Here is a 22,970-nt window from a genome sequence, read left to right on the forward strand (position 1 = left end):
CCTGTTGCGCATGCGCAGTTTGTTTTTCTTTCCTTAAGCTTTAGTGCGCATGCGCTAATTTTTCGATGCCGTACACCGCTGTTGCGCATGCGCGGACCATTTCCGCCGTACAGGGCTTTGCCTATTGCGCATGCGCCGTCTCTCCGCAACAAAAAATATTAAAAAACAAATAAAAAAAGGCCAAAAAACCCCAAGCAAATAAAATAACATGCCCGAATCGCGGCAGAACCCCTCTCTTTTCGTCAAGCGAACTGCCCCGACCCATCAGCTCGCACGGGGCAGCCTTTAGCTCGTGTAGCGCAGGCAGCCAATCACGTCGTGCTCTCCTGAGGCCTCAGGCGCCATTTTCCTGCCAGGCTCCGCCATCTTGGGGCCGGGCACGCCACTCCCGCGCATGCGCGGCCCCTGCGCTGCAGCGCCCGCCTCCGGCCAGCAGGGGGCAGCAGAGACCGCTGCACAAGCGCTCCCGCCCGGCCGCGCCGCAGCCGCAGCCCCGCGCTGCGAGCCCGGGGAGCAAAGAGCTGCTGAGGAATGAACCGCCCGCGCTAAGAGCCGCATCCCAACACACCCAACGCACCAACACCGCAACCCACAGCCCTGCGGAGCTACAGCAACGCACATCGGCAGCGCCCTGGTTATTGTCCTTTCCCGCGCCTCACAAGAAGACACACCGAGTAAAATACTACCTTCACAGTACTTGGCTTCCCTTTTGCATTCGTTCAACCTGCAAGGCTCTGAATTTGTGCCGTTCCAGTCCCTGTCTCCGAAACTCGCTATTCGGCTTTTTTTTTAATTTATTCATTATTTGCACCATGAGGAGGGACGTCTGCCCAGCTGCAGGGCCCAGAGGGAGATGCTGCCGACCCGCCAGGGAAACTCGCGGTTCGCAGCGAGGCAGAAGTAACGCACAAACAGCTGCCCGTCTTTCCCCACATTTAGAACACACACGTAACTGTTTGTCCACACCTCCTGAATTATCTGCTACAATGATGGAGCAGTGACAAACACTGCAAGACAGTTTGTAGATTATACATTTATGTTTCATTTATGATAGAAAAATCAGTGATAAGAGATCTCACCTATAGCTTTGATTCTGAAAGGGGGGGGGGGGGAGCAAAACAAAACCAAAAAAATAAACAATACCCGCTGCATTATTTTGTAGTATTTGTTTGTGAGATAATCCGTCCCGGGCCAATGCTCACCTGCTTCTGAAAGTTGTCCCCTCCAGACAGAAAAAGAATAGAGCTGAGAGGAATGTGACATTAACCCTAACAGGCCGGGGGAAATCGGACCGTCTGGCTTCAGGCTGGCTCCAATTAGGATTATAATCACCAAAAAAAATGGAAATCATTGCCAAACAGTGGTTAGAAATGTGATAAATACGATTGGAGCTCACGAGGAAAAAATACAAGGTTGTCAACAGAGGCTGAACGACACCCCAGCCATTACTGGCAAAGTCTTATAAAATATGGAGGGATGGCTAGGGAATGCCACATGGATTGACCGGGGCTGGGCATGGGGCTGCGGGACCGCCTTGTCATCACCTCCTTCCAGACAGCTCAGCCACGCAAGAGCTGCTGCCCGGGGCATGTACAGTCAGATGTCTATGCAAAAAATAGTATCTTCCTAGCTATGGCAACACAGCTGTTACACGAATAGGGCATGAATCAAACATTGATCTGCACGTGCTTTTAGAACATCAGCTTTGACCTTTTTGGAAAAGGATTTTGAAGGGGTGCAAGTAGCACGCGGGTTTCTGAACGAAAACCTGAAATCCCTAATTGTCATCGCTGCATTCAAAGGCTTTGACTCTTGAAGCAGTTTATGTCGCCAGCTGCAATGTTAGACATCCAGAGCTTGAAACCAGATTTCCTCACCAGGTGCTTCATCAGCTTAAAAACAAGGGTACAGGAAAGGCTTTAAAGCGTCCTGAATGAAAGGGGCCGTAACATACGGTGTGACACACAGTTCGAACCCAAACGGAACAGGGGACTCGAGCCCCGAACCAAACCCCAAAAGAGCACCTTCGCCTTACCAGGGAACTTGCTCCGAGCTCTTCGGTTCAGGGGTCAGAGATTCTTCCCGAAAATCCCTCGCTGCCGCCTGGAGATGCTGCGATTCCCCGGATCCCTCGAGGTGCAGGAGCGCGGTCCCGTCTGGGTCGCCAAAGTACAATCCGTAAAATCCGGTGGCAGAAAGAACCCTCCAGCGCTTCGCTTGAGGTCCAAAGGCAGTCGTACCCCGCTTGTCACCTATTCTCACAGCCTCGCCCCCCGCAGCCGTTCCTGTTTGCAGGTTTCAGCTCAAAGGCAACACCCTATTTCTGAGAATAAACCTAGGCATCTGCAGTGCCTTTTGTTTTACCCCGCCAGGATTACCTCATTAGGTGAGTGTAGCTGCAGAAAAAGAGCTCGCCGAGGTTTCCTGATAGATTTATTGCCATCAGCAGGAAAAGGGTCAGAACCTGCTTCATAGGTTCTGCGACGTTTGATCAAGTGTGCACAAAACAAAACCTGGCCATCCTGTACACGATCCTCACGAAGTGCCTCAAAAAGTGCAGCCTGATGTCAGCCGGGCTGCAGAGAAACGCGAGCTGCCGTTTAACCCCCGCGCCGGGAGCTCTGCGGGGTCTTGCAGAGCCCTCAGCAAAGGGCTCGTTTGCAGCGCTCGGTGCCCGGGAACCGGCTGCCCCAAAGTCCCGAGGGGCTCGTTGGTTTGATCGCTCATTGTTTTCTCCCCCCCGGGCTGGGCCGATGGCGCCAGGGAGGTGCTGGTTTGTCTGGCTGTGCTGCTGGGGGGGGGGTCTCTCCCCGAGCAGCCCCTCCCGGAGCCCCCCGGCCGCGGGGTGTGCGGGGGCAGCCGGGACCCCCGGCCCGGCCGTGCCGACCCCTGGGGAGCGGCAGCTGAAATTAACTGCATTTCGTTCAGGTGCCTTCTGCAATCTGGAACAGACCCAGCCCCTGCACCGCTCCGTGCTCTGGGAGCTGCTTTTCCCAGCGCTTCCCTGCGGGACGGGTGTCGGCAGCCGCCCCTGCCCGCAGCTGTGCCTGCAGTGCACAGCCCCCTGCCCGCCGAGGGCAGCCCAAGCCTGGAGTAAAAACTCGAGAGTTCCAGTGTTTCATAACATTCTGAAGATGATCGCTGTAAGGGTCAAAAAGAATTAGATCACCGAAAGAGTTCTTGCCTGTCTCCCAGTCATCTCCCAGGTACTGACTGGCATCATGATTCTGTTTGCATCCTGGAGTCATGTTCTTAAATAAATTGTGAATGAAACTGTCAGTAAGTTTGTGACACCCTTTCCAAGACACCAGGGGAAACACGGTTCACTTCTGGTTCCTTTACTGCCTCTTAGCAGTGTGAAAACCCTGCAGCAGGACCTTGCTGTGCCCTTTGGGAGCAGCTGCCAAGTTACTGGGCATCTTCAGAAATGAAAGCACTAGAGAGTGAAGAAATCTGTATCACTATTTGGAGTTGCAGTGTATAAAGGGAAACGGGAAAATAATCAGGCAGTTCAGAGCTGGCTGTTTTCCAGATCTGCCCTGCACTGAACAGGGCCTGCTGCTTGTTGCAAACGTGTGTGCATGGAGGAGTTGTAGAGAGGGATAAACATGTTTGTTGTGAAACCACCAGGGTTTCTAAAACCGGCTGTTCAGCCACTACACCCAGAGGCACCTCTGGGTGCTCACAGCCCTCACTGGGAGTTGCCTTTGGATGGAGAAGTCACCTGTCAGAGGCTGGTGTAACAGCAGCCCACCTAATCGGTCTAGGTGGTTTAATTTTACCATTGATTTTATATCATTTAAATAAAATGCATTTATTTAAACCAAACCTGGCTCAGGAGCTCCCTGTGCTGTAAAAATTGTTGGAAGCTGGGAAAGTACTCAGAAGAGGCCTGTGTTCCCACACTTTCTTAACTTCTGTTAAGGCATTAACTTGAGCCCTTGCCAGAGACAGATGGGATGAAGCTTTGAGACAAACCCTCACAGATGCTTTTCTGGTGCTCTGGGTAAGGATGGGTGATTTCTGTGTACTACTGAAGTCTCTAGATTTGAAGCTCTTACCTAAACACTTCAGAAAGGCTTCAGGTCTGCCTGCTTAGGATCATGACACACAACTATCAAAGTATTTCATCCTTGCTGTATGGACAGAAGAAAGGACCATTTGAAATGCAAGCTGGAACGTGTCCATGACTTTAAGTCTCTTTTGGAATCTATTGATACTCCTCTATAACATCCTGGAAATAAGCTCCTGAATCTAACTGTGTTGCATGAAAAAGTCTTTTGCACCTGCTGCTTCCCCAGAAAGGCTCAAGGGACAGACTATTTCCCCTCTATGGCTATGACCTTGTATGTATCTCTGAGGAGGCCGGGGGGCAACATCAGTGATTTTATTTGGATAGAAAAAAAGTTTCAAGAGAAAAAACACGTTACAGAACGTGATGAGCCTGCAGAGGTTTTGGCAACAGGGCCTGGCAGTGTGGCAGCAGCCACTGCCCATGGCCAAGTCCTCCTCCCCTGGCACCTGCTGCCTCCTGCCAGCACTTGTGCAGCCACAGCTCAGGGCCCTGGTGGCACCAGCCACCCCTCCAGCAGATCCTACCCCACATCCCGTGCTTGGTGGAACGTCATCAGCATTTGCTGTCAGGAACAAGCACTGAAAAAACCCCAAAGTAATACCAGGTGACAACTTAATTGATTGCCAAGTCAAATAGATTTGGGATGGTTAAAAGAGACACATCTAAACCACCACCCCCACCTGCTTCCCAGGCTCCACTTCACTCCATCATTACCCATCCCTCTATGTCCTCCCCCACTGAGTGGCACGCAGGGCTGGGGAACGGGGCTGGGGATCAGTTCAGAACACTTTGCCTCTGCTGCTCCTTCCTGTTCGTGCTCTTCCCTTTCTCCAGCATGGATCTGTTCCCCAGGAATACAGCCTTTCGCAAACTGCTCCGGCGTGGCTCCTTCCAATGGGCTGCACTCCTTCCCAAACTGCTCCAGCACAGATTCCCCCTTCTGATTTTTATATTGGAGAGGAAAGGAGAGTTCCAAGTGCTCTGGAGTCAGTGTCTGCTGATGGAATTGCCCTCCACTGCCAAGGGAAGCATTTACATGACGTTATCTGTGGACAGACCTTTGCCTTGCAAACCTCCTTTATCACAGCAGCTCTGGGCACTGGCTCTGTGGGGGTTAAAGCTCAGATGGAAGTCCTGGCTCCCCACCGGTTCCCCCCATCCTCCCCCAGAAGCAACAAGTGGATTTCTGTAGGTCCTGGGTGAAACACTCGGGGACACAGGATCTGCCATCAGCTCGGGTAAAATGAAATACCCCTGAGATGTGACAGGTCCAATCTCCTTGTCCAGTGCCCCCAAGACAGGTCAGGAACATCTATAGGAAAACATTTCTGCAAAACAGGAAAAGAACCTCCCTGGACTAAGGCAATGGATCTGTATTTGCAGACTTCCTTGTATTATTTGACTTTTTATGGATTTCAGTGAAAACTTTGCCAACTAAGTATCATCAGAGTGAGCCATAGCTGATGTGCATTAAAAAAACCACAAACGAACAAAAAATTCAATAAACCAAATTAACACCACCACCACAACAAAAACCCAGCTTGGTTTCACTTTTTTAGTTTCCACAAGTGAGGAGAAAACACAACTGGCTGTTGGTGACTGGAACCAGAGGGTCCAGCTGTTCACCTCATGCACTGATGACCAGACATGTCCTTTTCTCTGTCCCTGAAAAAGGGAACACTGGAAGTGCAGATTTCTGCAGTGTTTACGCTCCCGGTTTAGGACACTGAAGAACCCAGCAGCCTCAATAGGTTCTCCCTGCGGGCCTGATCGATCTGAGCAAAAGGACTTGAAATACTTGGAGAGCTGTTAGTCCTTCTAAGAAAGAAAAGAACAGTTGAAGATTTCTTGATGTATCCTCTTTGTCATTTAAACCATTTGCCAGGGGCTCCTGCATCTGTAATTTCTGAGAGCATTGTTGGGCTGTCCTCAAAAGAAGAGCCACGGCTCTTGCTGCCCTTATCACCTACTTGTGATTCTATGTTGAGATTTCTCTCCTAGAAGTAAAACAAAGGTATTTTTTAGTAGTGAGACAGCCACACCTTGCCCGAATTCTTTCAGGCCTCTCAGAACAACCCCCCCTGGGGTGCACTCAGGCTGCAAGTCAACTTATCTGTGTTTTCCTGATAAATCTGGCTGTGCAGTAAACTTGGGTTTGGGGAAAGACCATGTATGGGGCAGTTACGAGTCTGATAATGTCGATACTGCAGGCATCTTCCAGGAATCCATGTGTTGAGATGCTAATGATGGACCGGGAGTTCTGGTTTAAAAAAAAAAGGAAAAAAAGGAAAAAAAGCCTGCAATTTGGGACTGAATGATACTTACAGAGATACCTGCTGCAGTTTTCCTTTCCGAGACATGTTTTTAACAGGCAACAGACACAATTTAGCTTTGCCTCATCAGATCACTCTGAGGATGTCACCGTGAAGAAGAAAGATCTGCCAAATAATGACCAGCTGTTTCACTGGCACGGTCTTTCAGACAGTACAGCACCACCTGTCCAGATCAGCCTGTCGGGTAGAAATTAGTCTTTTGATGGCCCCCTTCTTCTCCAGGGCAGGGGTGCTGGGGCAGGCAGGAGCCCCCCCAGGAGGGGGCAGGCAGGTCCTGCATGCCCTGCAGTGGGACCAGCAGCAGCTGTTACAGGGCCCAATACCGGACAGCCCCAAAAGCAGGTGTCCTTAGGGCAAGGTCCAGCAGCTGGACCAGGCTGAGTGAGGCCATCCCTGCTCCCTGACCAAAAGGCACAAAAAGCACTTGGATGGCAAGAGCCTTTCTGGCTGGGGGAACCCGACTGCGTGGGAAGGAGGGACAGCCTGCAGCCTTCCTCCTCCTCACTGCAGACAGTGAACCGAGCAGGGTGGACACGGGTGTCGAGGTGACCCCCGAGGGCAGGGCTTTCTGGGCAGGGGCTGTTGTCACAGGAGGGCTATGGTACCATCTCCTGTTGCCATCACCCCTCATGGGTAGTCAGGCTAGAGGTGGCCCCAGGGATGGAAGATCCCAGGGGCCTGGTGCCTGCTCCACTGTCACAGCTCAGGGCACCCACGGCCAGCCCCAGGGTGGCAGCAGGTTCCTGCATCCCGTGCCCAGAGGGACGCAGCTCCCTCCAGGTGAGCTGCTCCGCACAGGAGCTGAGCCACCTGCAGGGAGAGGATCCCTGCTGGCAAAACCTCCCGCAGGAGACCAGGCCCAACAACGAGCTGCCTCCTGCCTTTGTGGGTTTATTTTTTCTCCTGAGCTCTCAGAAACCGCATTTGCTCTCTCACTAAGCCAGGCCCGGGAAGGCTGCTGGGACAACAGCAACACATGGGTTCCTGATCAATCGATGTGAAGCAAAGAGCTGCAGCAGCAGGGAAGCAGGCAGATACATCAACACACTTCCAGACAAGCCCAGCAAGTCTTGCTTTCCAGGTACCTATGTCCTGTTCCTCACAGCACATCCAGCTCCAGAATTCTTCTATTATAAAGGAACTAATTATTTTTTTTCCTGCTCGAAATATTCGTAGGCACCAAATCAAGACAACTCAGACGGTTCCTCAGCTCTTACCAAGGTTCACTGGCAACCAACCCAGCACTTCTGCCACCCACTCTCTGGTCACTGTGCTACTTTTGCCAAACATAGAAAGAATTTTTTAAGCAAAACCTGAAGCAGACATGTAGCAATGAAGAATTCAGAAAAACACATAGAATTTTAATCATTATATGCAACTAACACAGAGCCTAGTAAAGGCAATTTTGGGCCTCTCTAATTGACTTCTTTATAACAACTCAAGATATAAAGAAAAAAAAATGAAATTAGATCTTAAGTTAGCTTAAGAAGAGGACAGGAAAAAGTTAAACAAATTCCAGTTTCAATGAAAATAATTCACTCATTCCAACATTTTACTGACAACTCCACATCCTTGATCAACTGACTCCTCTGATCTCAAAGCAGATGTTATTCACTGCCAAACTGAAAAACAGAAACAGAAAAAAATATAGTAATTCTACTTCAGTATAACAATGCCAAGTTGCATAAATAAATGAAAACATTTGACCTCCAGGCACAAGAGATGGCAGTGAAAATGCCATGAAAGCTGCATTTTAATTTGTCCACTTAATTTCTCTAGGAAGAACTACCCAAGGTCACCTGCAATTAGCAGAGCTTTCAGTTCTTCTGTTGAGGGGGAGAAAATAAGAAAAAGATTACCTCAGCAGCAGTCTGCAAGTCTGTGTAATGCACCTGAGCTGGGAGAAGCTGCATCTTGAACCATTCCTCCAGAGCCTCATCTGTGGACCTAGTTACCTTTTAACTGACAAAGTGAAAATGTACCTGTCATTATAGCATAAGAAAAGCCTCTTCCGTGCCCTTGGCCGTGCTGCTTGTTGCTCTGCATCTGAAACAACACAAACACACCCTGTAAAGCAAGTCACCTGCCCAGCCACAGGTAGCTTGGTGAGGCCAGAGGTCTCTCTGCCTTTTGCATATACCTTCTCACTACAGCTAGAAGAAGAAAACCCAGCTAGGGAGCCCCATCTGTGCAAGCTAAGGCACCTTCCAGATCTGACCCGCTCCCCTTCCACACTAACTGCTGCTCCCAACCAGTCACGAGGTTCAGACTGGACCCCCTTGCTTTCTAAACTCCTCAGAGGAGTCTAGGTGCGGCTGGATCCAATCCTAGCCCCGGACCGTAAAGAAAAGCGAACACAACTGTGGCAGCTGCCTACACCTGTTGGCCGAGAGATGGACCGTATGGTCTCTGCCAACAGAACTGGTCCAAACCAACTTACTTCCACACCCCCATAAAGCTACGCTACCCTGTCATCAGTACTGCTGCATCCCTGGGCAGGGCAGCTCCAACCCTCACACACAGACCAGGACTACACACGGACACCCCGAGTGTTATACCTTGTTATACCAAAAGTGGGGTCATTCACCTACTATGCGAGATGCCAAAATACATACAGAGCCAAGGTATTTTCATTTATTGTATATTTGCACAAATATGGGGTGCTAGGTGGTAAGCTGCAAAGCTGCCCCCTGAAGTCAGAAAACTCTACACATTCTCACACTTTTGGTTAGTTTCCTCCATCTAATACAGATTCAGTTACTCTACTCTGATTGGTTAGTGAATTTCTCACTCTGATTTTGAGGTACAGTGCACACAGTGAGTGGGGGTCTTCAGTTGGAAGTGGGCAGCCTAAGTGCTGGAGGTGGGGTTTTCATATTCATGATCTTGCAGCAAGCAGAAGAGATCACTCACCTACAGCAGCTTTGGCAGTTTTGCCACATTTTAAGCAAAGCGAGTACCTCCTCATCTTCTTGTTTGAACAGCAGGATCTTTGTTTCACAAGAACTCTGTAACTTCCTGTAACTCTCTTGTCCTTGCTCAGTGAAAGATTCCACTTTATCAAGTACAGCAATGTGACCACGATACACGAGAAGACTGCAGGACAGGAGAACAATTCCCATAGGGAAGATGATGCTGGCAGAGAAGCCCTACGGTGCCACAATGGCCCAGATGCTCTAAAGCAGACCTGCCAAAGAGAGGCAATTGCTGCCACACACAAGAGAAAGCTGCCATCAAAAGTAGAATGAGGGATGTGTGAGAAGCTGAGCTGGAAGACCCAAGACCAGTGAGGACACGGGGATGAAACCCCAGAAGATGACTCTGTGGAAACAGCAGACTCAAGAGCAGAGCTGCGGGCAGCACCTGGCTGGCCACCGCAAGAGATGAACGCTCAGGAACAGCCAGGATGTGACACACGCCAAAGAGATCCACGCGTCAAGCTGTAATTCTGAGATGAGAAGGGCTCAACAGGCTCTGTGCCAGTGAAGTGATGCATTCTGGACTCTTGGGAGGGCTACCGAGCTATGGAGGCACCAAGACCCAACGAACATACAGTCTGAGACACAGAAAACAGACGACACGAAGTACACGCCAGACACAGGTTGGAGCTGCCCTGCCCATGCTGACATCGTGCTGAAGAGTAACCTGCTCCCTTTGCCTGCCCCAAGGGGACTGTGCTCTGCCAGTCCTCTCCCCTACACCAACTTTGAAAACCTCCCCTCCAATCCCCAACCTTGTCCCCTCCTCCCAGCCCCTCCACTTAGCTTTCAGATGGCCAGGGCTCCGCAGCCTTCCTCCTCGACAAGCCGTTCTCGCTGGGATGTTCCTGCCATCGCCAGGCTCCTCATAGTGATCTGGAAAAACAACGACAAACTCACAATTAGTACTGATAAGCATCACATCAGCCACTGCCAACCTCTTCAATATCCCCTGCTCAGAACCCCCATGGTGTTCTCCTCACCTGCTGGTTCCAGAATCAGATGCTGAGGCCATCCTTGCTTGTGGCATCTAAGATACCAAAAGACCCAAATCACTGCTGTGCTTGTGACAAGTACCACGACCCTCCTTGCTACCACCCTGGCTCACCCCAAACACCCACCCAACCCCAATGGCAGCCTGCACAGCACCTACACACCCAAAAGGTAGATGCTTCACTGAGTTCCCACAGGTAACTTTCTCAAAGACACCAACCTGGCTGACACCTGTGTCATCTCCACAGATGGCCCGTTGGCATGCTGCTCCACTGCTCCAAGGCTGCAAAACTGAAGCAAACAGCACATGCTGAGACACTGCCTGAGCCCACAGTCTACCCACAGCTATTCCCATCTACCACTCTCACCTTCGTGGCTCACCTGTCCGGCCTCTGATGGTCACAGGGTGCCACGTCCAGCCCTGTGTGCTGCCTGGAAAACACAAACAAGGGATGCTCATCACACACTGACAACACAACACCTGGAAAACAACTGCCAGTTCAGCCTGCTAATTGTCACTGACCTTGCTCGAGTCACCTCCAGTGCAGATCTCCCGCTTCCCTTGGTGCTTTGCACCTACAAAACAAACCCAAACCATGAGCCAGTCGATAGAGGCACCAGTCACACCTTCCCTCACAACCCAGGGGACAACTCACCCAGACTCTTCAATACGCACCGACCCAGCTCCTCACCGCGCTCTGCTCCTCTCCTCCATCACCCTCTGCTGCGTGGCTCCTCTCCCTGCATCTGGAAAAGCAGTAACAAGCAATCAGCTGGATGCAATTCCAGAGATTCCCATTTAGGAACATCTTGGAGATCCTAAGTACCTACAAGGGAGCTAAAAAACAGGTGAACATTACGCCCCACACATTCAGGCCTTAACACCCTGGACACCCAACCTGCTTGGCTATGGCTCCAGCAGCCTCTCCCAGGTGGCTCCAGCCACCCCCTCTCAAAAACACTATGAAAATGGCCACCTTCTCCCCTGCTGAGGGCTGCTACTTCACTTCAAATGCTCTATCTGCACCCCAACAGGCACAGACAGCACAGCAACATGAACCACAGGCTCTCCTTGCTATTCTTCTCCCAACCCCACAGTTGCTACAGGCTCCAGAGAGAGCAGCTCCAACCCAACAGCACAGAGACACAACACACAAACACAAAGGATGTGACACAAGCATGAGAGAAAACTCCCAGCAACAAAAAAACTCCTCCTCCAATGCAAATGCCACCAGGTGGCAAGACATACAGGACCGCAAGCAGGAGATGAGTGCTGAAGAGTCCAGAAAGTCCCTCCTTTCGAGTTGTGAGCTTCAGACAGGACCTCCTTGGTTTCTCAGCTTCTTCTCAGGGCAGAGCCTAGGTGCAGCTGGATCCAGTCTTCACCTCCAACCTGAGAGAGAAGCTCAGACCCTCAGTTCTGCCACAGAATCAGTTTACTGCAGCTCGAGCTGGGTGCTTCCAGTCTTGCTCTCTTCCACTTGTTTCTCAGCTGGAAAAGTCTTCCACATTCTGCTTTTGTCCAATTGCTCCCACTTAACTTTCAGTCAATGCATCTTCCCAGTTCAGAAGATCGTCTTGAGTAATTATCTTGTCCACATCTTGTTTCCATATTATTACAGCTGGTAGAGTCAAGGTCTAACTAAGGCTCATCACAGGAGTTCAGCGAAAGATTAATTAGAATGGCAGCCTAAGGCCTCATCACTCCAGATACTCAGGCTAAGTCAAGTCACAAGTCCAGTCCAAAGTCAAGTCGCTTAGGTCAAGCAGTGGTCAGTTTGCACAAGTCTTTAACAGGCATGCAATTGGAACTGAAATCCCTTTAATTAACACATTAGTCCCAATATTCCTATACTCAATTCACTTGTGATTTCAGCAGTAAGGAGCCCGTAAGGCAGCCCCAGAGAAAGGTCAAACATGGCAAACCGTGACAAGAAGCTACAGTCAGAACTGAAGCAGACGGATGTACGAGAAGCCTTGGCGAGACCCAAGAATGCAAGGACACAGGGAAGAATGCCCAGAAAAGAGAGATTCTCCCTGTGAAAGAGAAGCCTCCAGAGCGGGGCTGACGACACCGACCGCAACACCGGCGCAAAAAGAGGATCAAGAGGAGACACCCGAGTCGCGAGGCCCAGCGGGGCTTTTGAGTTCAGGCAAGAAAAGCAGCGCCCCACGGGCACTACGATGGTGAGCACAGATGATGCTCAAGACCTAAGGGTGGGCTGCAAGGCGAGTGCTGTGCTCCTGGAGCACAAAGAGGAGACTGGGACCCAAGGAGGGTTTGAGACACAAAAGACAACAGACCACACAAACTACACCATGACACACACAGGCTGGAGCTGCCCTGCCTGGCACACACTGACATCAAGCTGAAGAGTAACCCACTGCCTTTACCTGCCCAAAGGGACAGTTCCCAGACAGCCCTCTCCCCAGCTCTTGACTTTAAAACCCCTCCCTGCAATTCCCAACTTTGTCCCCCCCCAGCACCCATCCCTCAACTTAGCTTTCAGGGGCCACAGGTCTCAGGACATCCTCCTTTAAAGAAAGCTCCACAGTTCATCAACTCCACGAGTCCCACAGTCAGCAGGTCCCTCATCACCTGCAAAAAAGAAAGATGCACCACAGAATGTTAAACCACTTTCTCACCCCAAAACAGCCCATACGAAGTTACCACCAGCAGAAAAAGCTGCAGGCAACCAACATCCTTCTGACAACATACACTGCTTACCCAGAGCCTCTTGCACAACACGGGTGCCCCTGTTCCAAGGAACTTCAAAACACACTCACACAGCTCTAAAGCTCCACCAGCTGCAGCCCCAGCAGAGACCCCAGCCTCAGCCCCCCACCCCGGCACAGCCCCAGAGCAGACTGAGCTCCCCAGCCACAGGCGGGGGCTCATATATCCCGGGCCCCGCCCAGGGCCCTCCCCACAATCCCCTGGGAATAGGAGCAGCTGGAACACCAGCTGGAATTAAGGGCTGGGGGAGCAGCAGCTGGTCCTGTCACCTGCCTCTGGGGACACGCCCCGGGGCGGGGACGGAAAAGACAGCAGTGAGGACCTGCCCACGAGAAACCGCCCGTGGAAAGATCTCTCGAGGACTACTCAGTGAAGAGACTGATGAAAGGGATCTCAGAATTACTGGTCTCGCTGTGTCAGAGCCGGGCAAGATGCAAACGGGCATCCCCGGGGCAGGAAGGGGCAAGCGCGGCCCCGGAGAGGGAAAGCAGCAGCGGTGCCCGCCGCTCCCGCAGCTGCCCCGGCCGGGCCCTCCTCGCGCGGGGCTTCTGGACACGCTCCGCGGGCAGCGGGCGGGGCAGGAGGGGGCTCGGGGAGCGGCTGCAGGGGAGGGGCTGGGGCTGCCCGGGGCGAGCGGGGCCGGGGGAGGCTCAGGGGGGCTCTGGCCGGGCGGGGAGGTGCCCGGCGCCCGTGCCCGGCGGTGTCCGCCCCCTGCCCCGCTCCCCTGCCCCCGCTGCCCCGGGGCTGCCCCGGCCCGGCTCCCCCCCAGCGGAACGGGACCTGCCGCCGCGGGCGGCTCGAAGCGGCGGGGGCGGCGGCAGCGACGGGGCAGGCGGGGACAGCGACGGGGGCGGCCCCGGCCCGGAGCGCCCGGGGTTCCTGCGAGCCGGAGAGCGGAGCGCAGGCTGCACGCTGGCACCTCGCTCATTCCCTCGGAATGTTTCATTTTTTACCTCTTTCCTGAGGACTGCACAGAAATTCAGAGTTGTATTTAACGTCCGTTCATCACCCGAGTGATGGGACATCTCAGTGGTCAGATCCCTGCTGTCTCACCCTTCCCTGTCCCTTCCCACGGGAAGCAACCAGCTCCCTGCACCCCCTGACACCTTGATCTGGAGGATGGGGAAGACGGCAGCAGGCTGTCCCACCCACAGAGTGCCCAGCTTCATCAGACCCGCTGGTATTTCTCGTGTTCCTATGCTGTGCCACAGAGCTCTCTCACCTTTTCTCAGACTCTTTGCTGTGCCAGAGCCGTGCATTACCCTAGAGCCTGCTGATACCACACTTCAGCCGTTTTCCTGGCCAGAGTAATGCAGAGATTCTGCCTGCTCCCGTTTCTGCCTGTGGATGCACGTGTCTCCTGATTCTCCCTGTGCTGTCCCTCCAGTTTCAGTGCTCTGTAACTCACCCTCCCGGGTTCTTCAGCCTCCCCTGCTACCTGACACTTCCTGCTCTGAGAGGCGCCTTCCAGGGCTGTGCAGCTTTTCTTACGTGCAGGATTCCCTTAGAGCTCGGAAAGCCTCACTAGAACAAAAGAGGGCACTCTCGTACCGCGCTCTGTCTGTACGGGCTGTGTTAGTTTCATGAGTGCTCTGGAGTGTGAGAGCTCTGACCAGTCATCGTTCATCAGCACATAACTCTACTCCTTTGCAGCTGACTGCCTGTGCTAAGAATCCTTCTCGATAAATGGATGGCCAAGACATGCTCCTCGGGTGCGTGTCCTTCCTGAAAGTGGCTTTAAACTGTCTCCTACTCAAGGAGGGACTAGTATTCCCATCAACAGCTAGGACACGTGCAGCCTGTCTCACCCTTCCCTGCTTCCCTCTGCCCAGCACTGCCAGTAGCTGGATAGGGGACAGGGCAGATCCCCACAAGGATCTTAAAATTAAGCTGTCAGCCAAGGGGGCACCTGCCTCATTGCCTGGCAGTGCCACAAATAACACAAATGGCAGGTGACAGGGAGTGCCACTGCTGCCAAGCGCGGTGCAGGGAAGCACTGCCTGCACTCTGCCCTCAACCCTTTCCTGTGTGCTGTGGCCACCCAGGACGAAGCCAGGCTGGCCCTGCTGTGCTTTCATCCCTTCTGGGCAGCACAAGCTTTTCCCGAGACCCCTGTGCCCACCCTGTTGCCCGAGAGCTCTGCTGGCCTTTCACCCTAGGTACACATTTCCCTTGTTTCCTTCCTTATATCTGCCCCACATACCCAGGTTCTGCTGCTACTTTTTGTATAATACCCACTGAGGAATGAAAATATATTTGTAAGGTCACTTTAGCTGATCCAAGTGTTTTTTAAGTTGTGATTCTTGCTGCTCATACTTAATGCTTCCTTTCATCTGAGCACAGGCACCCCTCAGCGGTTACCTCTACGGTGTCTTCAGGCCGTGCCAAGTAAAGCTTGGGATCAGCACTCAGATTAAGCCCAGTTTTAAACTGAGCCACCTATCTGTAGCCACACAGTTTTATCCCTGGGTTCCTCACAAGTTGTAACTTGCTCTTGTGGAGAACAGGCTCCCTAGCTGGTCTCCATAACTGACACTCCTCAGAGTGGAAAGAGCAGAAGCTGAGCTCTTTAGGTGACTCCTATGATTATTATATCTTGCCTCAAGCACAGTCACCTTGGAGAGAGGACTCCTGGTTCCTTGTCTCTGTTCTTAGTACTACATTATTTAATATAATCATAAAAGTGTAAAATACAGGGATGGTTCATGGAGCAGAGACCACATGCAGCTCTAGCTCCCAGCCCAAGGATGTCGCCTGCTCTCTCTGACTCTTCTTCTGCATAATGGCATGTATCAGAAGGAAGGAAGTGGATAGCAAGAGCCATTCCTTCCCCTTTATCCCTTTTAGAAAGACATAGTGTAATGATTTGATATGTGTATACTTCCTGGAAATGAGGAGCAAATTGGACTGTCTTGCTTCATGAGTATATGCTTTGGTCTCTGGGCTGACAGGGACCTGGGGGAGAAGGCTGTGGTATCTTGGACAAGCCCAGGTTTGACAGCACACCTGACACTGAGAACACTCCTTTGACCAGGGCCTTTGTGTGGCATAGAGAAACACTAAGTATCTGGATGATGACTGGACCTAAGCTAGCTCTTCAGAAACCACCCACACTGTTCTTAGCAGCTGACCTAGAACAGAGATAGGAGTTAATGGCATGTTCTTACTGCCAAATCAGCCAAAGCCAGAGAGCTGGCTCAGCTTCTGCACCCCAGTCACTCATGCTGTGTAACTGCTTGCTCAGGTGCTAGTGCAGTTTTGGTCACTGTTGACTAGCAATTTATGAGAGGGTTTTGGTGCACCACAGAGCAAGAGCACATGCTGGGCTTCCTTGACAATGGACAGGTAAGATGGTATGTGAACTGGTTCCCTGAACCCTTTGCAGCCTTCTTCTGCAGGTCTTATGCTTCAAACTGCATTACCCAACCCAACACCACACTGTGCAGCTGGCAGTGCACACTCTTCAAGCTTACAGTGCTTGCTCTGTCTCAGGCATTCTAAGCTAGAAAATCTGCACCATCTGAACCAAGAGGCCAAGCAAGCTGCTCCCAAAGTGCTGCAAAGGGTGGCAGCAGAAGGCACCTTTCGCATGGCAGTGCAGGGATCACATCTGTCATTTCCCTTCTGTCTTTCCACAACCACCATCCCAGCCACACCCTTACTCCAGGCACGGTGACACCTAAATATACACATTCTATGGGGAAAGGTAACCTGAGAAAGGTAACCTGGATGGTCTTATAATACATTTTTATAATGTTAGTATTTACATACTGTAATAATTGTATAGTAACTGTATAATATATTGTATCTGTAACATAGATAATATGCAATAAACATATCAAATCTTTATACTACACATATTATGTAACATTAAAATAGCTACATTTTATGTTATCTATAAAACATTCTCATAATAAGTTATCATATACTATTTAATGCTTCATTGAAAATATAATCATTTCCTTATGATTACGTAAGGAAAACATCACTATGAAGATGGGTGAACACTGGAACAGAGCTCAGAGAGGTTGTGGGATCTCCACCCTTGAGGCTGCTCAAAACTTATGGTCCTACTGGCCATACATAGCCAAGCCTCCAGCTTGACTTTGCATGACTGCAAAGCCAATAATGAGGCCCGACCTTAGCAATACTAACCAATGAGGTCAGTATAGGATAATGGGGAAAACTAAACTCTGCTACAACTTAATGTCATGTTGATAAATGCAACTTCATCCATTTTTATAAACAAAATTAAACTTAATTTGCTTCACAGTAGCTAAGGTGCCGTTAATTCAAAACCCACAGAATAACTCACTGGACACAGTTAATAGTCAGCAGACTACATAGGCTAGGCTTTGAAAGCATTTAATATTCACTGAAGTGCTGCTTGTATCCAATTATAACTCACTACTTGCCATCTTAATAATTTAAATCTGTCCACTCTTTAGAGAGAAAAAAATGCACTAATCAAAGACATGAATGCACCCTTTGCTTTTGACAGCATTAAATTAAAACTAAATGGTAGATCTTGAATGAGTTACTCTGCAAGAATAAAGGCATTAATGAGGTAATTTCATTATAGAGGCTCATCCAAGCCTATGTGAAAACAAGGGAAGTAAATGGAGAGGAAAGCCGCCGAGGAAATTAGGGTTCCTTCCACACTAATTAATGTTTTGGGGCATTTAGTACAGGCACCAAATTAACTGCTCCAAAGAACTCCATTGAAAAAAAAAATACATTGTTGCCCTGCCATGTAATTAGAAGACAGTACAAGCAGAACACTTAATGAGTATAAAGCCAGCCTTTAACTTATTCTGCCCAGCTTCTGAAAACATACCATTGTGGAGGCCTAAGTTTAAGGAAGCACTAGGCGTACAATATAGGATTGTTTAGGTCCTTCTGTTCGGTGAGCTGTAAACAGGTAGCCCTGAATGAGAGACTCTGAGACTCCTGGGAGGCCCAGCTTCCCAGAAAAAAAAAAAAAAAAAAAAAAAAGGTCTTAAATGCATCCAGAGGGAAGGAAAAAAAAGGTGAATAGGCCCGGCAGAGCCGGCGCAGTGAATGCTCACCGCTGTCTTAAGTGATTACATGATGTTGTGCCACCCCCTCTCATTGAGTTATCTTTACACTGCTTTTGTCTCCTCTAATTGGAGCTGATGAGGTGCTAATTGGTTGCTTTTTTAAAAAAGCACTACTTAAGCACTAGCAAACAGGGTAAGACAGCGTGAGTGGAGTTAATGAGGGCTTAGCAAAAAAAAAAAAAAAAAAAAAAAAAAGCCCCCACCAAAAAAACCAACCCAACTAAAAAAGCCCACAACGACCAAAACCCAACCAGGCTCCTCAAAAACCCAAACCTGGCGCAGCCCCGGTACGGAAGGCACAGAAACGCACTCACAGACACGCCTTCCTCGGGCCATGAGCAGAGAAACGTGGCGGGAAGGGCTGAGGCCGGGAAAACGGCTGCGGGGGGTTGAGTTTTGTGAGGAAAGGGGCACCCCGGGCAGCACCGGGCCCTGACGGCGGGGAGCGGGGCTGCGGGAGCGGGGAGCGGGGCTGTGGAGAGCGGGCTGCGGGGCTGCGAGCTGCGGGGAGCGGGGCTGCGGGGAGCGGGGCTGCGGGGAGCGGGGCTGCGGGAGCGGGGAGCGGGGCTGCGGGAGCGGGGAGCGAGGCTGTGGAGAGCGGGCTGCGGGGCGGGGCTGCGGGGAGCGGGGCTGCGGGAGCGGGGAGCGGGGCGGCCCGGACAGGCCCGAGGCCGGTGCTGGGTGCCCAGCGCGGGGCCGAGCGGAGCGGCACAGCCGCTCCCCGGGCCACCTCGCCTCGCTTTGCCGCTGCCGGGCCCCGGGACGCGCGGGCCGGGCCCGCTGCGGGGCGGGCGTGCGGGACAGGTGAGGCTGGGGCGGCCCAAGGCGTGTCCCCCGCGAAAGGATCCGTGGCGGGTTTCAGGGCCTGAAAGAGCCTTTAGGAGATCCTGCCCCTTGACAGGGGGAGACCCTGGCCCAGGCTGCCCAGGGAAGCTGTGGCTGCCCCATCCCTGAAGTGTTGAAGGGCAGGTTGGATGGGGCTTGGAGCAGCCTGGAATGGTGGGAGGTGTCCCTGCCCATGGCTGGGGATTGGAACTGGATCATCTTTAAGGTCCCTTCCAGCCCAAACCTTTCAGTGATTCCATGAAACCACAGCCTTGCAGATTAGGCTGGAAAGAAAGGCTTCTGGCTCACAGTAATGCAATATCTGCTTTTAATCAGAGGCACGAGCAGGTTAGAAAGAGCTGGCACAGGGCAGGTCACTGGCCCCTCTCCACCCCTGTCTGCAATTAGCACCAAAACCAGTGACGAGGCCTTGTGTCACTGAACTGCTGTCACCTTCCTGCTGCAACACACAGCCCAGATGTATGTGAACGGAGCAGCAGGTACTGGATGACACTTCAGAATTACCTTATTTTCAATAAAGGGACTTGTATTAACAAATAAGCTATAAAGTGCTACTTTTACAAACATTTAAATGCTTAGTCTTGGGTAATTTTGTGTTTTGGAAACATTCTTAATACAGTTACTTAATTTGGCTATGTAATTAATAACTTTGACAATGTTTTCAATAACCAGTCAGATTAATATTTTGTGGTTAGAGTATATAGTGTTAAACCTGTGGCTGCTGCAACTGGATACAGAGGCCCTAGCTCTGCCATGCCCCTGTGCATTTCTTAAAAAAATGGTTTTGAGTAACACATACTCTATTGGTGGGTTGATATTGTCTCCTGCATTTCTAGACCAGTTCTGAAGCTCCCAGCTGCTGAAAGTTCTCTGGTGCAAAAAGTATTGGTCTATTGCTGATGTTGCCTGGCAATACACAGAAATAATCCTGCAAGCTTTTTTGAAACTGATGCTTCAGGTGCCTAAGTTAAACCCGATCTTCTGCTGTTTCTGAATTGGTTTATATATTTGTTTTTCAGTAGCTGCAAGGCTGCATTTTTACAACTAAGTGATACCTTTGGGGCTCCAGGGAGAGGTTGCCCAAAGGTGACAAGTTTGTCCTCTGTGTCACAGGCTCAGTAGGGCCAGGCAACTTTGTAATTCTCTAAATCCTTCAAAACTCCTCTGCTGAGTGGTTTCAAATTGGACAAAAAGAGGAAAGCAGAGTTGAAACAATAAAACCTATAGTCAGCTCAAGAAGACAATGCACCTTCTATCGAGACAGTTCAGATGATCTATTTATGCTGAAGAGAAACAGTCAGGGCTCCCCCTTTCCTCACTTTCCCCCTCCCCCTCTTTTGCCTGTATATAACAGCAGTTAGAAGAACCAATTAGTTTGCAAACAGCCAGATACTTGGGTATGTGTTTGTGCTTGTTAATTTGTACCCCTATTCACATTCAAACCGGATTCTTTTCACTCTAATGCTGGTCACTTGCTTTTCTTTCCGTTGTCATGAAAACGACGGATTTCTTGCTGGCTGGTAGAAAGAAACTTCCTAGTGGACAAAGTTACAATTAATTCCTCTTAACATGTGCTCCTAGAACCAACCATCTATAAAACAGGCAACAAAGCAGAGCTCCTTGCTTTAAGAAGTTCCAGAAGATGCAGAGCTGAAAAAAAAAACCTTGGATCCCTTAAGGCTAATCGAGCAAGTTTCTTTCGGTTTTTTAATCTGGCGCTTGAAAATCTCGGTGTGTTTTCCTAGGCAGGTACGATTGTGCCTGCGGAGAGCGGCGCTCCCGTCCCTGCTGCCCGCTGTGCTCTCGCAGAATGCTTGCAGGAGGTAGTCCCTCGGGTTTCCTTTGTTTCCCATGGGATTAATAGCTTCTGGTTTACCACAAGCCAGTGTGACGTGAATTGTGAAATTGCATGCTGTGCATGCCAAGATGTAATCCTTAAACATCTACCCTCTTTCCACTTCCTCCTCCCGTTTACTTTTTGCTTTGCTGCTGTTGGGAAAGATGCTTCCTAGGCCCCCTCCCTTCCTAATGAGCGTAGCCAATTGTGCACCAATTTAAATAGGAATGACCTTCATTTTCTGAAGGTGAAGGTGATCCTATTCGTAAGGAACAAAGAGGCGAGAAGGCTGAGGTCCTTCCCCAGCTCCCGGTGCTTCCAGGAAAATGTGCATGTGCATGCTTTTTGAAAACTATCTGGATGGCTCTGCATCCATCGGCTGATGCTTTAGGGATCATTCCTTATGTTGTCTTCTCCAGTGAGACAGGCAGTTGTGTTGCTTTAATTAAGTATTTGAAAACAAGTCCAGCTGCTGAGGGAAGGTCTACTGCCAGGAGACAGTGAAATATACCAGAGAAAGCAGACAAGAAAAAGAAGGGAGGCAAGGTAAAATAAGTAAAAGAAGTGTAGCAGAGGTGAGGCTTGAAGTCTGGGGTAGAAATCTGTCAAATGAAAGAGATTCACAGACAGAAGAGGGGTAGCAATGAGGAAACGGGGCAGTTCAGGCTGGGCTGTGCTGAGGATCACATGAGCAGTTCCCCAAGAGCCTGTGCTCAAGAAGCTGAAGTTCAAAGCCAAGGATGCTTCCACGTTTTTCATGGTTCACTTCCAGGTCATTTGATTGAAAAGATTCTACATTTGACAACTTCTAATGTTCAAAGAGGTTCAGATGTTTTTAAATCAGTTCAGCTCATCCCTGCTTGAGATAAACATGAATGGGTCAATTGTTCATTTTAATAAAATTCAACCCAAAAGCAGCCAGTTTGATGTCCTTATACTGTGCTGCCCAAAACTGCAACACAGTACTTGAGGTGGGGCTGCACCAGGGCAGTGTAGAGTGGGACAGTCACAGAACCATAGGATGGTGAAGGCTGGAAAGGACCTTAAACATCATCAGGTTCCAACCCCCCTGCCATAAGCAGGGACACCTCCCACCAGACCAGGCTGCACAAGCCTCATCCAACCTGGCCATGAACAACTCCAGGGATGGGGCAGCCACAACCTCCCTGGGCAACCCGTTCCAGTGCCTTCCTACCCTCATGGTGAAAAATTTCTCCCTGATAACTAATCTCAATGTTCCCTCTTTCAGTTTAAAACCATCACCTTCTCCTATCACTGCCCTCTCTGGTGAAAAGTCCCTCCCCAGCTTTCCTGTAGCCCCTTCAGGCACTGGAAGGTGCTCTAAGGTCTCCCCAGAGACTTGACTTCTCCAGGCTGAACACCTCAACTCTCCCAGCCTGTCTCTGGAGCAGAGCGGCTCTAGCCATTTGGAACTGGAGCAAATCTGATGATAAAGCTGTCTGCATCGTGAAAAGCATTTACTTGCTTTGCTATGGAACACCAGCATCAGCAACATTTCCTTGAGGAAAGTGAAAAAAGAAGGCGGCTGGAATCTTTTAAGAAGTGAAGAACTTGCTGAATAATAACCAATACCTAAATGGAAGCTACAAAAATCCAAACCTGTTTGTCCATTTCCTGCCACCTCATTTGTGGAGTGTCTGAACTAATCCCAGAGGTCATTTGTTACCTTTGGTGAAATTTTGGCTGGTTGATCTGCTAGATCAAATGCTGAATTGAGTCAGGTGAAGCTAAATGCTTTCTTTATATCTAAATTTTCAAGTGGTGTTGGCATTCTGAGACTGCCTAAATACACTGATATGACTTCAAGAAGATAGGTACCAAAGTTACTTTCCAGCCTGAGCTCTGTTAAATCAGGCAGCTTATTTTTATTTGTTCCATACCAAGATAAATTCATACCGGAGAACCTCCAAGTAATGTCTGGCACAGCTAAAAGCTTTCCTTGGGCTTGCTCAGCAGCCACCACAACAGTGTGTGGGAGACAATTCACAGACAAGAGGTATGCTACAGAGTAATTTTTGCAACAAAAAAGCCTCATTGTACTGTTTGAATCAGGATACTTTAATCTAGGA

The 22,970-nt window shown here is 50.3% G+C and overlaps 2 long non-coding RNA genes across 3 annotated transcripts; both read right to left on the minus strand.

Moving 5' to 3' along the window:
* Positions 1-1,094: 1,094 nt before the first annotated feature.
* LOC127395869 (uncharacterized) lies at positions 1,095-6,708 on the minus strand. The gene is made up of 2 exons (XR_007891863.1): positions 2,036-6,708; positions 1,095-1,892 (listed from the first exon to the last, which is right to left on the minus strand). It is a non-coding gene; the product is annotated as an uncharacterized LOC127395869 (long non-coding RNA).
* Positions 6,709-10,145: 3,437 nt separating this feature from the next.
* Positions 10,146-13,032, minus strand: LOC127395946 (uncharacterized). Of its 2 annotated transcripts, XR_007891883.1 has the most exons (7): positions 12,879-13,030; positions 11,036-11,126; positions 10,903-10,955; positions 10,748-10,811; positions 10,600-10,670; positions 10,370-10,416; positions 10,146-10,262 (listed from the first exon to the last, which is right to left on the minus strand). It is a non-coding gene; the product is annotated as an uncharacterized LOC127395946 (long non-coding RNA). The 2 variants fall into 2 exon arrangements; XR_007891882.1 differs by having other exon boundaries at positions 10,903-11,126; positions 12,879-13,032.
* Positions 13,033-22,970: the final 9,938 nt, after the last annotated feature.

Source organism: Apus apus, chromosome Z (genome assembly GCF_020740795.1).
Source record: "Apus apus isolate bApuApu2 chromosome Z, bApuApu2.pri.cur, whole genome shotgun sequence".
Lineage (NCBI taxonomy): Eukaryota > Metazoa > Chordata > Aves > Apodiformes > Apodidae > Apus > Apus apus.